The 14,290-nt window shown below is 44.2% G+C and overlaps 1 non-coding gene across 1 annotated transcript; it reads left to right on the top strand.

Moving 5' to 3' along the window:
* Positions 1–1,012: 1,012 nt before the first annotated feature.
* Positions 1,013–1,087, top strand: Trnas-cga (transfer RNA serine (anticodon CGA)). The gene has a single exon. It is a non-coding gene; the product is annotated as a tRNA-Ser (tRNA).
* Positions 1,088–14,290: the final 13,203 nt, after the last annotated feature.

The raw sequence follows: 14,290 nt of genomic DNA, 5'->3' as shown, positions 1-14,290 counted from the left end.
CATTGGCATAAAGGGAATTCCTGGCCAAGAGAAGTGTGTTAGTATCAAATATAGGCCTTAATTTGAGGAATAAATGTCTGAGATTGTACATTTGGAGCACAGCATTGTATGGTAGTAAGATATGGACTGTGGAAAAAACGGACCAGAAGAGAATCAAAGCGTTTCAGAATAGGTGCTTGCGATGGTTCCTAATGGTTACTGCTGAGTGTAGTTGCTCTTCTAAACAGCAGTTCATACGAACAAATCAATTGCGTCTTTACCTGTGGTTGCTTGTACTTTAGGTACTGGGGTTTTGCATGGCTCAGTTTCAAAAGAATAGCTCAATGTGGTCACAGGATCGAACAGCACATGTCTGATTTCTTGCTTTTCACCTAATTCGCTGCAAATAATAACCTGTAGCTGAGACCCTGCAGTCAAATAGTTTATGCATTGGCTAGAATTGCGAGTTAAGAAAATACACAGAAATACAAAATAAAAGATAAACGAATAATTTAGTAACAAGGGTTCTATTCTAAAGTTTATATTTGATGAAGACAACAGAGAACTTCGTTGAGTAATGTTTATTCAAGGAAGAATGTCTCAGATGGGAAGTGTTCCTACGATATTCAATTAAAATACAGGCGGAAAATACACTTATCAAGACCAATAAAGTTATCTTGAGAGGATTGTGAGAAAGGTAGCAAAATCTCCAAACTAAGTAGTCATCAAAGAGTCATAAAAACTAAGTCCATTTCGTGATCACTACACACGAAAGATTCTCCACTTCAAAATAGTTCAGAGTTCAACATGATGATTCATAAACTAACACATATGATACGAGGAATACTAACTCATAGTATGTCTATTCTCAGTTCCGTAAATTAAATGATAAAAGATAGAATCCTGGCAGAAGTAGAGCTGTGAGGACGGGGCGTGAGTCGTGCTCGGGTAGCTCAGTCGGTAGAGCACTTGCCCGCGAAAGCACTTGCCAGTACTGGCAGAAGTAAAGCTGTGAGGACGGGGCGTGAGTCGTGGTTGGGTAGCTCAGTCGGTAGAGCACTTGCCCGCGAAAGGCAAAGGTTCCGAGTTCGAGTCTCGGCCCGACACACAGTTTTAATCTGCCAGGAAGTTTCAACACTCCTCTGAGTTAAACACTTCCGCTGGCCACCAAACTCTCCGGACAAGGACCTGGGGTGCCTTGCAACGTGCTGTTCAGATGAGATCTCCACCCCCTCGTACTCTTATGGATTTATGGACAGTCCTGCAGGATTCATGGTGTCAGTGCCCGCCAGCACTATTTCAGACATTAGTCGAGTCCATGCCGCGTCTTGCTGCGGCACTTCTGTGTCTTCGCGGAGGCCCTGCACGACATTACTTACGCAGGTATACCAGTTTCGTTGGCTCTTCAACACTGTTCTTGTTTTCCAAATCGTTTGGATCAAATTAACTGAATAAAATTTCAATTGCTCTCATGGCATTTTATTATTTCTCTTCCAAAGTTACCATCTCATTATATGAAGCTCTAACCACTTCTTTTTTAAGTAAGACGCGCTTTGTTGTCACTGCAAACAGATTAGTAAAATGGACAAAGATATAAATTTCCGTTGACAAAAAAAACATTGATGGTAGCTAATACATTTTTTTTTCAGTTTATTAGAACTGGGTAAAGAAGTATCGTTAAGTTGTGGATCACTAACCTTACGACTACGTTCTAGATTAAATTCCAATCACCTCTGTAGTGTCTCAAGAGCTGAGGGCATTTACCACCTTCGATGGCGATCTGTGTGTTGAATGGAAGCATGAAGTACAGCGGCTCCCTTGATGCTGTTTGAGAGAAGTAGACTATGTGCCAGTAATGGGTTTGGGCCGCTCCTTTGCCTCAACATCACATAACACAAGCATGACACCAACTTATACCCATTACAGTCATCTAAACTCAACAAGTGCACTTAAAACACAGCTCTCATACACCAGGCAGGAAGAGGCGTTTGTGTGCGAAAATAAACCCTTTCCACCTAAGCAGCGTACTAATTCCAAGTCCCTCCACTTACGCGTCCCGTAGTATTCCTCGTCCTACTGTTCCACATTATATCAATGACTGTTCTGTAACAACGTGAATAGTGCAGTTACTAAAGTGAGGAATATACTATGGAGGATTACTACCGTTAATTTATTAATTCCCTTTCCATCTAGCAACCATAAAGATTCAGTATAAAGCCTAGTAAACTATGCCCCTTCAGTAATCACAGCAATTTTTGCACTTAAATTTTAAAGCATATGCCTGCTTCCGAAATACACAAATGACCGCTGCTCAACATGAGAATCAATACCACATGGTAGCGTTGCAAGGAACTATAGCAGGTGGACAGAGAAAGTCTAAAAACCTTGTTATGGTGTTGCAGCGTGGATCGTGCTGAGAAATAACTATTAAGAAAAAATCGATACGTTGTACGTTCCATAGTTCGTTAGCATTGAAGTTAGCCACCCTGGCCACTGGCCACACAAATTCAAGCAGCCCGACAGATACAATCAAGGTCAATTGTTCTCATAGTCTAGATGATAGCGCACGAGACTGCTCAGACTTTGGCTCAAGTTCATTCCTTACTACTGTCACATCTATTTTCATATCGCTCTCATGTTTTAGACAACCAAACGAACAACGCGCCTGTCGACACTGTCTCTCACGGACCGCTTGAATTTGTGTTGGACACAATTTGCTAACTTCGTTGCTAATTAACTTGGAAAAGGTGCAAGTATCTTACTTTTTTCTTAATAATTATTTCTCAGCGCAATATACCCATCATCACCCTTACAAACCTTTCAGACTCTTACTGAACGCCATGTATATCTGAAGTAGAGACGTTTGAGTAAACATTCTAGCGACGATACGTTGACGTAACTGCAGGTAGCTACTGCTACGTCTGTGACAAGCGCCTGGGACTGAGGTCTGTTCGTGAGGTATTGTCGTTAGCATGTATGGAAAGTGGTTGGCTGCTAGTGAAACCCCGAGCAGCCAATAAGATTTTAGAAGGAATGATATGCAGAGGTTAACGTGCCGTCGACAGTGAGGTCGGATTACGAAAGGATGGGCAAGGAAATCGGCCGACCCAATTCAAAGGAACCATCCTGGCCTTTCCCTGGATGGATTCAGGGAAATAACATGGAGGATAAATGTGGATAGCAGGGCGGTGTTTGAACCGTTGTCTTCTGGAATGCCTGTTCGCTGTGCTAATCACTGCGCCACCTCGTGTTGGACGTTACTGACTCATCACGGATCATGGAGTCGAGGACTTGTTCGCACTGTAAAGCAGATCAGACAGCCATCTGAGACAGATGAGGCAAGAGAGTACAATCTGGAGCAGGTTCAAGTGGCTTGAAACACACAGTTCTGCAAACAAGTTTCGCCAAAATCGAGGCAAACGACTAGTAGTAACATGCACCACACCACACATGTAGGCCGCTGAGTGTAGTATCACACTGTGGAGACATTCAGCTGCAGCAGTAACCGAAGCCACCTTTAAACTATATGGACATTATTGCGGATCACCTTCCTGCCGCCTTGATCCCCCTCATCCCCTGGTTGCTCCTCTCCTCTCCAAACCCCCGTCCTCTGCCGCACCTTCACCTTTGTGTCCCCCTTACCCTTCACCTCTACACCCTTCATCACCTTTGCCAAGGTGTCTTCTGTCGACTCCCCCTCCTGGATGGTGCCCTCTCTCCCTCCATTTATCCCTCCTATCAACTCTGATTCTCACCTAACCCTCCCTTCCTCTGTCCTTCCCTGGGTTCCCTCTTCCCCCCTTCCTTCCATCCTGCTTTCTCCCACCTACTCTCTCTGTGCCTCCCTTCTCTCCCCCTACTTCTTTTTGCTCTCCCCTCCACTGCTTTTCCCCCTCCTTCTCGCGTCCCCCAATCCCTCTTTTCTATGTCTCCTCCCTCAATCGACTCCCCTCTTTTTTCTTTTCCTCTCCTCCCCCCCTTTCCCCCCTCATCGGTCCGGGTCCTTCCCTCACCAATCTGCTGTTATGAGTGTTCAGTGTTGTGCGTCCCCTGTCAGTGTTGTGAACAGCCACCATACTGTCGCTAGTTGTGTTTTTACCTCATGTGAGCAGAAACCAGACTGTCACCATGTTTTTTTTAATTGTGCATGTCTCCTTCCTGTGTGTCTTCATCTGTATCATCAACCCCATGTTTGTATTTTAAGTTCTGCAACTTTCCGCCATTTTGTTGTTATTGACAAAGTCACCATTTTATCGCCTTTTTTATATTGTTTGTTCTCTCACCATTGTTTTGTTTAACTTTCTCTCGGCTGTAGAGCAGCGTGTTAAGCTGCTGTCAGCGCACCCCACCCCAGGTTGGGGGGGGGGGGGGGGAGAGAGATCGAAAATCAATAAAGAAAAAAAGATCACCTTCATCCCTTCATGCTTGTCTTCCCCAATGGAAATAGTATTCACCAATAGGATAACAGTTGGTGTCATGGTGGTTTCGAGGAGAATGATAATGGACTGAAGTCTAATAGAGATGCCATGCTACAGGAGGAGGAGATTTAGGCATTCTCGCCCGAACGTCCGCAAGATAATTAATAAAACAAAAGTTACCACTGCTAATATTGTTGGAGCGCAAGTTGTCTTGCAGGGGCCGTATGTGTTTTACGAATGCGTTCTTAATTTTACATTTATGGAGAATAAAGGATACCAACATGGTAATAGTTGAGTGACTGCTGCTATTGTGCGTTATCCAGGAACTACTGTGTATGGAATCTTACGACTGGAGGCCTTTAACACCAGGGGCGGCATCTGGCGCAATGCCCTTGTCTGCAAATCAGCGGCCAGTAATTTAAGGTAATTACGAGACCTATGAGTAGGCATCTGGTCTCCAGAAACCTACGAACGAGCCATTGTTATGCAGAATTACTACTGTATTGATTTGCAAAAGTGAACTGGCACACTATTAGGCGTAGGCTACATTCTTTTTCTTTTGTCTGTGTCAATTACGCTACTCTGAGACTAAACATCGGAAGCCGGTGTGGACAGTTTGTGTGTACACATTTTGTCAATCATCAGTCGGATTACGGAGCATTTGCGACTACTTTATCTTGCTGTTGAATCGTGGAAAGACTGAGAAAAATAACAGAAGCAAGAATGCTCGATCCTAAATATCGGTCAGGAGAGTGATCGATAATCGGGGAGCACGAAGACAGGGCAGGCAGACGGTCGGCTGCCGGCCTCCGGACCGCTCGCTAAATTAGCGACGGCGATCGATCTGCGGAAACGGGGCGCCGCCGCCGAACAAGCCACAACTAATTGAGCGGGTCTCGCCACCTCCGTGGCAAAAAGGGAAGCGGAGCTGTGTGCGCCGGGCCGGGCCGGGTCGGGCCCGCGAGGAAATATTAATTGCCCGAGGAGGCGGCAAACGAATAGCCGCCGGCAGCCGGCGCTGGCAGATCTCGCCACGAGGCGGCTCTCGGCGGCGCTGCGAGGCGGGACCGCAGGCGCTCTGCAGGATTAGCGAGACCGCAGCGGGGCACAGCCAAGACGTAGCGCAGCGGCTGCTGCTGGTGCTCGACAAGACAGGATCTGTCTGATGCATAATAGCGATGGGACAGAGCGGGCGGAGGTTGGTGGCTGAGGGGGGAGGAGGTGAGCCATCTCTCTCTCTCTCTCTCTCTCTCTCTCTCTCTCTCTCCCTCTCCCCCTCTCTCCCTCTGTCTCACACAGACACTCACATAAACATCTTAGTAGAAGCGTGTATGTGTTTACGAACAAAAATATAAATTTCCAATCCGTAAATTTCTGACAGTAAAGTACCATTAAGAGTAAGAGTCTCGAAAATAGCATCAAATTCCGGAAAAAAAGCTACTTTTCATTTTCTTGTCCACATGGGTAGGCTTGCGTCCTGCCTGCCTGCGTGGAAGGTTCCATTCAGCTAAAGGAGCACGTGACAGACTCACTCTACATGCTTCTGACAACAAATCGAGAGTCTGCAGTTGGGATGGGGAAACCACAAGAGATTGAGTAAGCCGCGACAGAAAAGGAAAGGACTTCCCTCCCCCCCCCCCCTCCCCCGCTCTGCCCCCACTCACTACGAGAAAAACTAAAGAGCCACCAGCTTCTGGAACATACTCAGAAATAACAGAAAGAAACAGCATTCCTGTCATTTATACATTTGGGTACGATACTAGCTGAGTACGTGGCGTTGTCTAGGTATCTATTTATTCCATTACACAATCTTCTCTCTTTTACAATTTCCCCTGTCCTGTCAGTCTGTCTCGCTCTCCCCCTCTCTCTTTCCATCTCCTTCACTCTCCACTCTCTGTCAAATTCCTCCTGCTCCTTCTCACTAGCCATCTGCACTCCCCACTCTCTCCATCATTTCCTCTTCCACCCTTTCTCAGCCCATCTCCTCCTCCTTCTCTTCCTTCCTCTCTTTCTGTCCATCTATTTCTCTTTCCTTCTTGTGTCCTTCTCCCTTTCTCTCTGTCCATCTCTCCCTCCCCACTCTCTGTCCTACTCCTCCACTCATCTCTCCATTTCCTCTTCTCTTTCTCTGGTTATCTCCTCTTTTCTCCCATCTCCCTCCTCCTGTCCATCTGCTACTCCCCATCGCTCCATCCATCTCCTCCACCATCCTCTCTCAGTCCATTCTTCCTCCTCCTCTCCCCTCTCTCTGTCCATGTTTCCTTCTACTGTCCATCTCTTCCTCCCCTTCTCTCTCTGTCCATCTCACCCTCCCCCTTTTTCTATCCACCTCCTCCACCTGTCTCCCCTTCTCCTCTTCCCTTTCTCTTTTTATTTCCACCCATTTCCTTCTCAATCCTGTCTTTGTCCATCTCCTCCTCCCCTCTCTATGTCCATCTCCTCCTCTTTCTTTGTCCACCACCTCTTCCCCACTCCCTGCCCATCTCCTCCCTTTCTCCATCCATTTTCCCCTCCCTCTCACTGTGTCCATCCCCTCCTCCATAATATGTGTCCATGTCCTACTTCCTGCCTCCACCCATGTCTGTTCAGCTCTTTTTCCTCCCTTCTGTCTTCACATTATCTCCCCTCCCCCCCCCCCAATCGGAGGATGCTGGTCCTTACCCTCACAGTATTTCTTTCCAGATTAGAGTTTGTTTGAAATCAGTAAAGTGGTTTAGGAGGAGATTTCTACCCACAGCTTTGCCAGAGTATGCACAAGTCATATATTTCACATATACAGGGCGAAAATTAATAAAACCCACCAAACTGCAGGGACGGATTCTTGACTGGAAACGCAGGTTAAAAATTCCTATGAACATGTGTCTAGATATGAATGGTGTGCATGCACCAACAACAAATTGTACCAGAACACAGTACAAAGCTGCATCGTAACCATGTCACAACAGATGTTCAAAGTGGTCTACATGGGTATGCACATGATAGGAACAGAAGCGGTTGTCATGTACGATACCCATAATCGAACTCCGGCTTCATGCAGTTGGCCAGCCAGAGTGGCCGAGCGGTTCTAGGCGCTACAGTCTTTGAACCGCGCGACCGCCACGGTCGCAGGTTCGAATCCTGCCTCGGGCATGAATGTGTGTGCTGTCCTTAGGTTAGTTAGGTTCTAGGGGACTGATGACCTCAGAAGATAAGTCCCATAGTGCTCAGAGCCATTTGAAGCATTTTTTTACTTGCAGTTGGCAGGCCACTTGCCTGGAGTTTGTACTAGGGATCGTCTCAACGTTCAGTAGAATCTGGTTCTCCAAATCTGGTACACGCACAGTCCACCACCTTCCTGCATGTTCGTCTGTCTGAAAGGACCCATGATCACACAAACATCCAAAAACTGCTTGTAATATTGTGTGGTGTGGTTGGCATCTATGAGGGTACTTGTTTTGACATAGCCGTGCCGGCACTCGACCGTTTCCTTCTGTTTGGTCATACATTAACATCATCTCGGCTTGCTCCCGACATGAATACGAGACCATTCTGCTGCTTAGAGTATGTTGCGTAAGTCACACAACCTGCATCACACAAGGAACTCCCGGTACGTGGTCAGAGAACCTGTCGTTCGTCAGAGCCATCTACCATGGCAACGATGCGTTTCCAGATACATACTCACAGGACTTTTTTCTTCCATTTTCAGTAAGGGATCCGTCCCTGCAGTTTCTCAGTTTTATTAATGTCTAAGCTGTACATGTTTCACGTGTATGTTTCTTTGACACATATTTGTACTCATATTTCACCTGTATCTCTAGCGAATTTCTTCCTGCAGTTTCGTTTTTGCGCAACTCAATCTCTGTGAAGTCGTACCTCCAGATAATGTGTCTCATAATGATATACTTTCACAGGTACATTCAGTGGTACATTTGGACACAGTCTGCGGAAGGCATTGCTTGTAGATTTAGTAGTCTAATTAAAAAGTCATGCATGATGCAGCAGGTTTTCATGCATCTCAGTATTTGGGGGTTTTCAGCGAGCAAAAGTTTGATAAAGCTTTTAAATTTGTTTGTTTCAGGACACAAAGTACTCTCATTCTCAAATGTTGGATAAATGAAATCTGATAGTTACACAATTTTTCTCTCCTCCCCCCCCCCCATCCCCCCTCCAAACCCTTTAATAGATACTTTGCTCTTATCTCCACGGCAATTCTCTCCGGACAGTAAGATATTTGTGTACAAATTTGGTTTAAATCGGTCCCGTCGTTTAGGAGACGTGAAACATACATACATACAAACACAAGTATATTAGTTTACTCATGCTGAGCTCCTAGGGGCGATCTGTAGTGATTATTTAGAAGAAGAAGTACTTCTTAGCCGAGATCGCTATAACTTTACTGTAGATAACCGGTTTCAGTAAAACTAAGTTACCTACTTCAGGCCTTCATAAAGGTTATTACAAACATGTTGTGCCAGCTAAATGCAAAATCTTTCCATTTACTTTCCAGATACATGAAATATAAAATGAGCGATGTATTGGCATCTCAAAATTAAAATTATTGTATACAAGAATAGCTGTCGTTGAGAGTCTTGTAGCGCCCTGGTAGGCATGACGTGTTATGTTATGGGAACGATTTTTTGGTGAAGTGTGATGTATATAGTAATTTTAATTCTCACGTGCCAAAGCAATGTTCATTTTATGTTTTATGTACCTGGAAATTCAATGGAAATATTTTTTTGTCTAGCTGGCACAAGATGTTTGTAATAATCTTTGTGAAAATCTGAAGATGCTAACTTAGTTTCACCTAAACTGGTTATCTACAGTGAAGTTTTTTATAGCGATGTCGGATAAGAAGTTTTTGTTCTTCGAAGAAAATACGAGTACATTATTATTAGTATTATTTTCATTATCGCAGATGTGTGTGGCATGTTAAAGATGACTGCGATGGCAAGTCAGTTTTTGTAGGGGGTTGTGGAAGATGAGAGAGACAGTAACAGTGACTCCCCCAGAACCAAATCCTCGATATGTGCCTAAGCTGGGACACAGAGCGCCCTTCCTCCAGCATTCTCTGTGCCAAACATGAGAGACACAAGCAACTATAACTTTAAGGGCTATGTACCCTTACACGTAATTCTTCCACACATCAATACTTTCCGACACACTCTAACTGACAAATCAGCAAAAGCAATACGAATCAATGACATAGGACATAAATTGGAAAGCGTAAACAGTAACTCAAAAACATAAATTACAGAAGTGCCATGAGACGGACTTGTATGAAGTACCTGCAATTTTCATACACAAGAAGCATGTTGGACATCATCTATTATACGAAAAAACCTAATACAACTCAATAAATTTCTTAAAAGCTGTTCAACTATATTAATGCGATACCAGTAAAGTATAAACTACAATTATATATCCCCTTCCCTATGTTTAATTTTCATGAAATCATGTTTGTAAGCAGATTAGGTACTTGACGCAATAACACAAACTTGCTACAGACAGTAGATTCAAATAACACAGTTTAGCAGTTTTTTCATTTTTATTAAATAATGAACTGCACACTGTTGTGCTACTACGTACAAGTATGAATTCATAATATTAATGTCACTGCATGTGTCTAAAACAACTCTTACCAGACTCTTCGTATAATCTAATATTCTGAATTATAAGACCTGTAAATATGATAAACATTCAATGATAAAAATATGAAGTTTGCTATAGAAGCATACAGCAAATACACTGAAGCGCTAAAGAAACTATCCAGCCGGAGTGGCCGAGCGGTTCTATGCGCTACAGTCTGGAACCGCGCGACCGCTTTGGTCGTAGGTTCAAATCCTGCCTCGGGCATGGATGTGTGTGATGTCCTTAGGTTAGTTAGGATTAATTAGTTCTAAGTTCTAGAGGACTGATGACCTCAGAAGTTAAGTCCCATAGTGCTCAGTGCCATTGGAGCTAAAAAAACTGGTAAAGGCATGCGGATTCAAATACAGAGATACGTAAATAGGCAGAATATGTCGCTGCAGTCGGCAACATCTATATTCGACAATAATTGACTGGTGCAGTTGTTAGATCGGTTGCCGCTGTTACAATGGCAGGTTATCCAGATTTAAGTGAGTTTGAACGTGGTGTAATATTCGGCGCACGAGCGATAGGACACAGCATTTCCGAGATAGCGATAAAGTGGGCATTTTCCCGTACGACCATTTCACGAGTATACCGTGAATATCAGGAAACCGGTAAAACATCAAATCTCTGACATCGCTGCAGCCGGAAAAAGATCGTCCAAGAACGGGACCAACAACAACTGAAGAGAATCGTTCAACGTGACAAAAATGCATATTTCAATACTGAGCCATCAGCAGGTGTCAGTGTGCGAAACTTTCAACGAAACATCATCGATATGGGCTTTCGGAGCCGAAGGTCTACTCGTGTACACTTAATGACTGCACGACACATAGCTTTACGCCTATTCTGAGCCCGTTAACACCGACACTGAACTGTTGATGACTGAAAACATGTTGCCTGGTCGGACGAGTCTCGTTTCGAATTGTATCGAGCTGATGGACGTGTATGGTTATGGAGACAACCTCATGAATCCATGGACACTGCATGTCAGCAGGGGACTGTACAAGCATATGGAGGCTCTGTAATGGCGTGGGGTGTGTGCAGTTGGAGTGATATGGGACCCCCGACACGCCTAGATACGACTCTGACAGGTGACGCGTACGTAAACAACTTGTTTGATCACCTGCATTCATTCATGTCCATTGTGCATTTGACGGACTTGGGTTATTCATCAGGACAATGCGATACCCAGCACTTCCAGTACTGCTACAGAGGGGCTCCAGGGACACTCTTCTGGAACACTTCCGCTGACCACCCAAGTCCCCAGACATGAAAATTATTGGGCATATCTGGGATGCCTTGCAACGTGCTGTTCAGAAGAGATCTCCACCCCCTCGCACTCTAACGGATTCATGTTGTAAATTCCCTCCAGCACTGCTTCAAATATTAGTCGAGTCGATGCCACGTCGTGTTGCGGCACTTCTGCGAACTGGCTGGGGCCCTACACGATATTAGGCAGGTGTACCTGTTTATTCGACTCATTAGTCTATATTCAAGTAGATATGCAGTAAGTATTGCTTTCACATACACACAGACAAATTTATAAACCCTTTCTGTGTTTTAAACAGCATTAATGTTTCTGTAACAGTGCAAGACGGTAAATAGCGTCCCTGCTATGGCACTCTGCCAAGCAGACGTGTCGAAAGGCATCTGCTATGGCGCAAAACACGTTTCATGACACGCATTCGTGCATGCGGAGATACTCTCTTGCCTGCGTCAAAGATGTGTAGTCACGTATCTGCCTGTCAGAGCGATACATCCCTGCGTGGAAACAGTGTTTGTCTTCATAGGCTGTGTGGAATTTGACAGCAGCCAGCCAATAGATATGCTGAGCAGCAGAGTTCGTTTTGGGAGGCCTTGTGGCCGCTCACGCAAAGGCTCTCTGCTCTTCTTCCTCCTCCTGTGATGGTTGGACCTATTGATTTACCTTGTAGTATCGACGCTTTGTCTTGTGATAATGAAATGGGCACATTCATCCAACTTCATTCTGGATTATGACAAGATTGTTACTGGCTTTGGACATCTGCAATGGATTTGTGTGAATGTAAAGGACATGGCATCTCAGATAATGGACAATCAGATTACTATCTGTGATATGCTTTGCATTCGTATTTAACGATAGGAATGTTAAGTCTTTGTTTCCATTGTAAAATTACTTAGAAGATGTGGAGGTCAACATCTATTTTTTATTGTCGTCTGAGGTTTCAAGTGGCTATCTCAATGCTCTTCCACTCGTAAAGCATTGTTTTGGGATTAATCATAATATGCTGCCTTTTGTCTGCTGCAGCCAATAGCAATGAATAGGCTCATAGTCGACTGTATTACATTTATACATGACGCATGTTGTCCGACGTGTAAATATTGACTATTATATTACGTTGGAGTATACACTGGATTTTCACATTTTCACTGAGTTAGTATCCGCTTCCCACCGGCCCTGCTCCTCATCTCTGTTTAATTAGTTTCTCCACGATCTCAAAAGATACCCCATTCATTTAACTGTATCTAAAGCTGGTATGAAATAGCCTACCTTAAGCAGAGATTGCAGTTGTATTAAACACAAATTCAAATGTGTGAATAAGTTTGAGTTGCGGTTGAACTTTGGGATACGTGCCAGTGAAGATGGAGACACTGAGATGATTTCTGCTATCACAGTTGTTCAGGTTGTTTCAGATGCCAAATGCATTTGCACTGCATAAATTGCACCTATAAAATGCAATTTCTTTACATACGTGTTTGACAGAAGCGTGTTGTCTACAATGAGAGTTTTTATTTCAGTTTTGTCATGGTTAACTTTGAGAAACTCCTTGACACAAGGAAACTGAAAAAAATTCAGTCAGATTTCGTTTATTTAGTTGTAGGTGAGATTCAACGGAAAAAGTGGTAACTTTTCAGTACATAAAACCACTGTTTCACTCTCTCATGAACACCCAAGATAAAATAAGTGCAAGAAGGGCAGGATTTCAGTGTGTATGTCAAAAAAATTCAGCAATATAGAAGTCGCATAAACCACGTAAAAATGATGCCATTATCATCTAAATCCGTAGTGATGGTAAGATAAAAGTAAAAGTGAACTAGTGTGCAATAATTACCTGTGTCTAATAAGTCACAGCTCTTAACAAGCGTTCCATTATTTCTATACAGCGTTTCGGGGTTTCACCTGTTCTTTCTCATGGAGCCTGGCTGACTGTCTATGGTAGGTAAGCGATAGCAGGCCAAACAATATCCAGCTTTTTAAAGAATATGGAAATACTATCACTGAATGCCAATTGTGGCCACTATAGGGGAATTATTTGAGCTGCCCGTGTTCGTAGCTCGTAGCCGCGTTGTTGTGTAACTGTGGAAAAAGACGTGCAGGCATACCGACCTGATGATTCGATTAATATATGGAGACTGACTACTGGATTATAAACTGAACTCTCGCTACAGTTAGCTGTGTAACAGTATAAATGTGTTAAGCTCTGCGTGTGTATACGTATAGCTCGACCGCACCAATACTAAGTAATATTTTACTAGGTTTCACTTTCAGAAGACATTCTCTCACAATTAATTTTATTTTGTGAACATTTTTCATCTTATGGTTATAATTCAAGAGTTGTTGGTGATGTCTTCAGTTTAAAGACTGATTTAAAAACTCTCTCTCTCTCTCTCTCTCTCTCTCTCTCTCTCTCTCTCTCTCTAACACACATACACACACACACAAACACACACACACACACATGCGCGCAAAAAAAGTGTCCGTGCACACATAAAGAGAGAGAGAAAAGGAATAAATGCGTCAAAGTCTCAAATTCTGGCTGGATAATGGAGACGTTTCTGTACCAGTTCACAAATAGTGCACCGAACTTTAGATCCGCTTCTGGTCACCACAAACACGTTCCGCCCCATTTTGTCTCCATGCCGGGCAATCTGCAGCAGTGAATTTCACAGCTGTCAGTGCGTCATCACAGTGACGTATGCACTGACAGGCGATCCATCGTCGGCGCTCGTCTGCTGGGAAACATCCGGTAGAAGCCATCATGAGATAGCGACGCAACGTGTCACGCGTGACACAGATACTGTCCTGATGACGCTAACGTCGACGCTGCCGCGAAGCCTCTGATATCACCAGCCGTTTTTCACTGCGATTCGCGCGCCGCGAGAGTCCCATTGGCTCGCAAAAGGGGGAAGCAGGCCTCGGAAACTACGCGGAAGCCAATCCTACCAAACTCATGCAAACACTGGGCATCTTCTGGCAACACAGTAATCCTATATAGAACTCATATAAACACAACTTCCATTAG

The sequence above is a fragment of the Schistocerca cancellata genome, chromosome 8 (assembly GCF_023864275.1).
Source record: "Schistocerca cancellata isolate TAMUIC-IGC-003103 chromosome 8, iqSchCanc2.1, whole genome shotgun sequence".
Lineage (NCBI taxonomy): Eukaryota > Metazoa > Arthropoda > Insecta > Orthoptera > Acrididae > Schistocerca > Schistocerca cancellata.
Note: the sequence above shows the minus strand (reverse complement) of the source record. Positions and strands in the feature narration are given on the sequence as shown.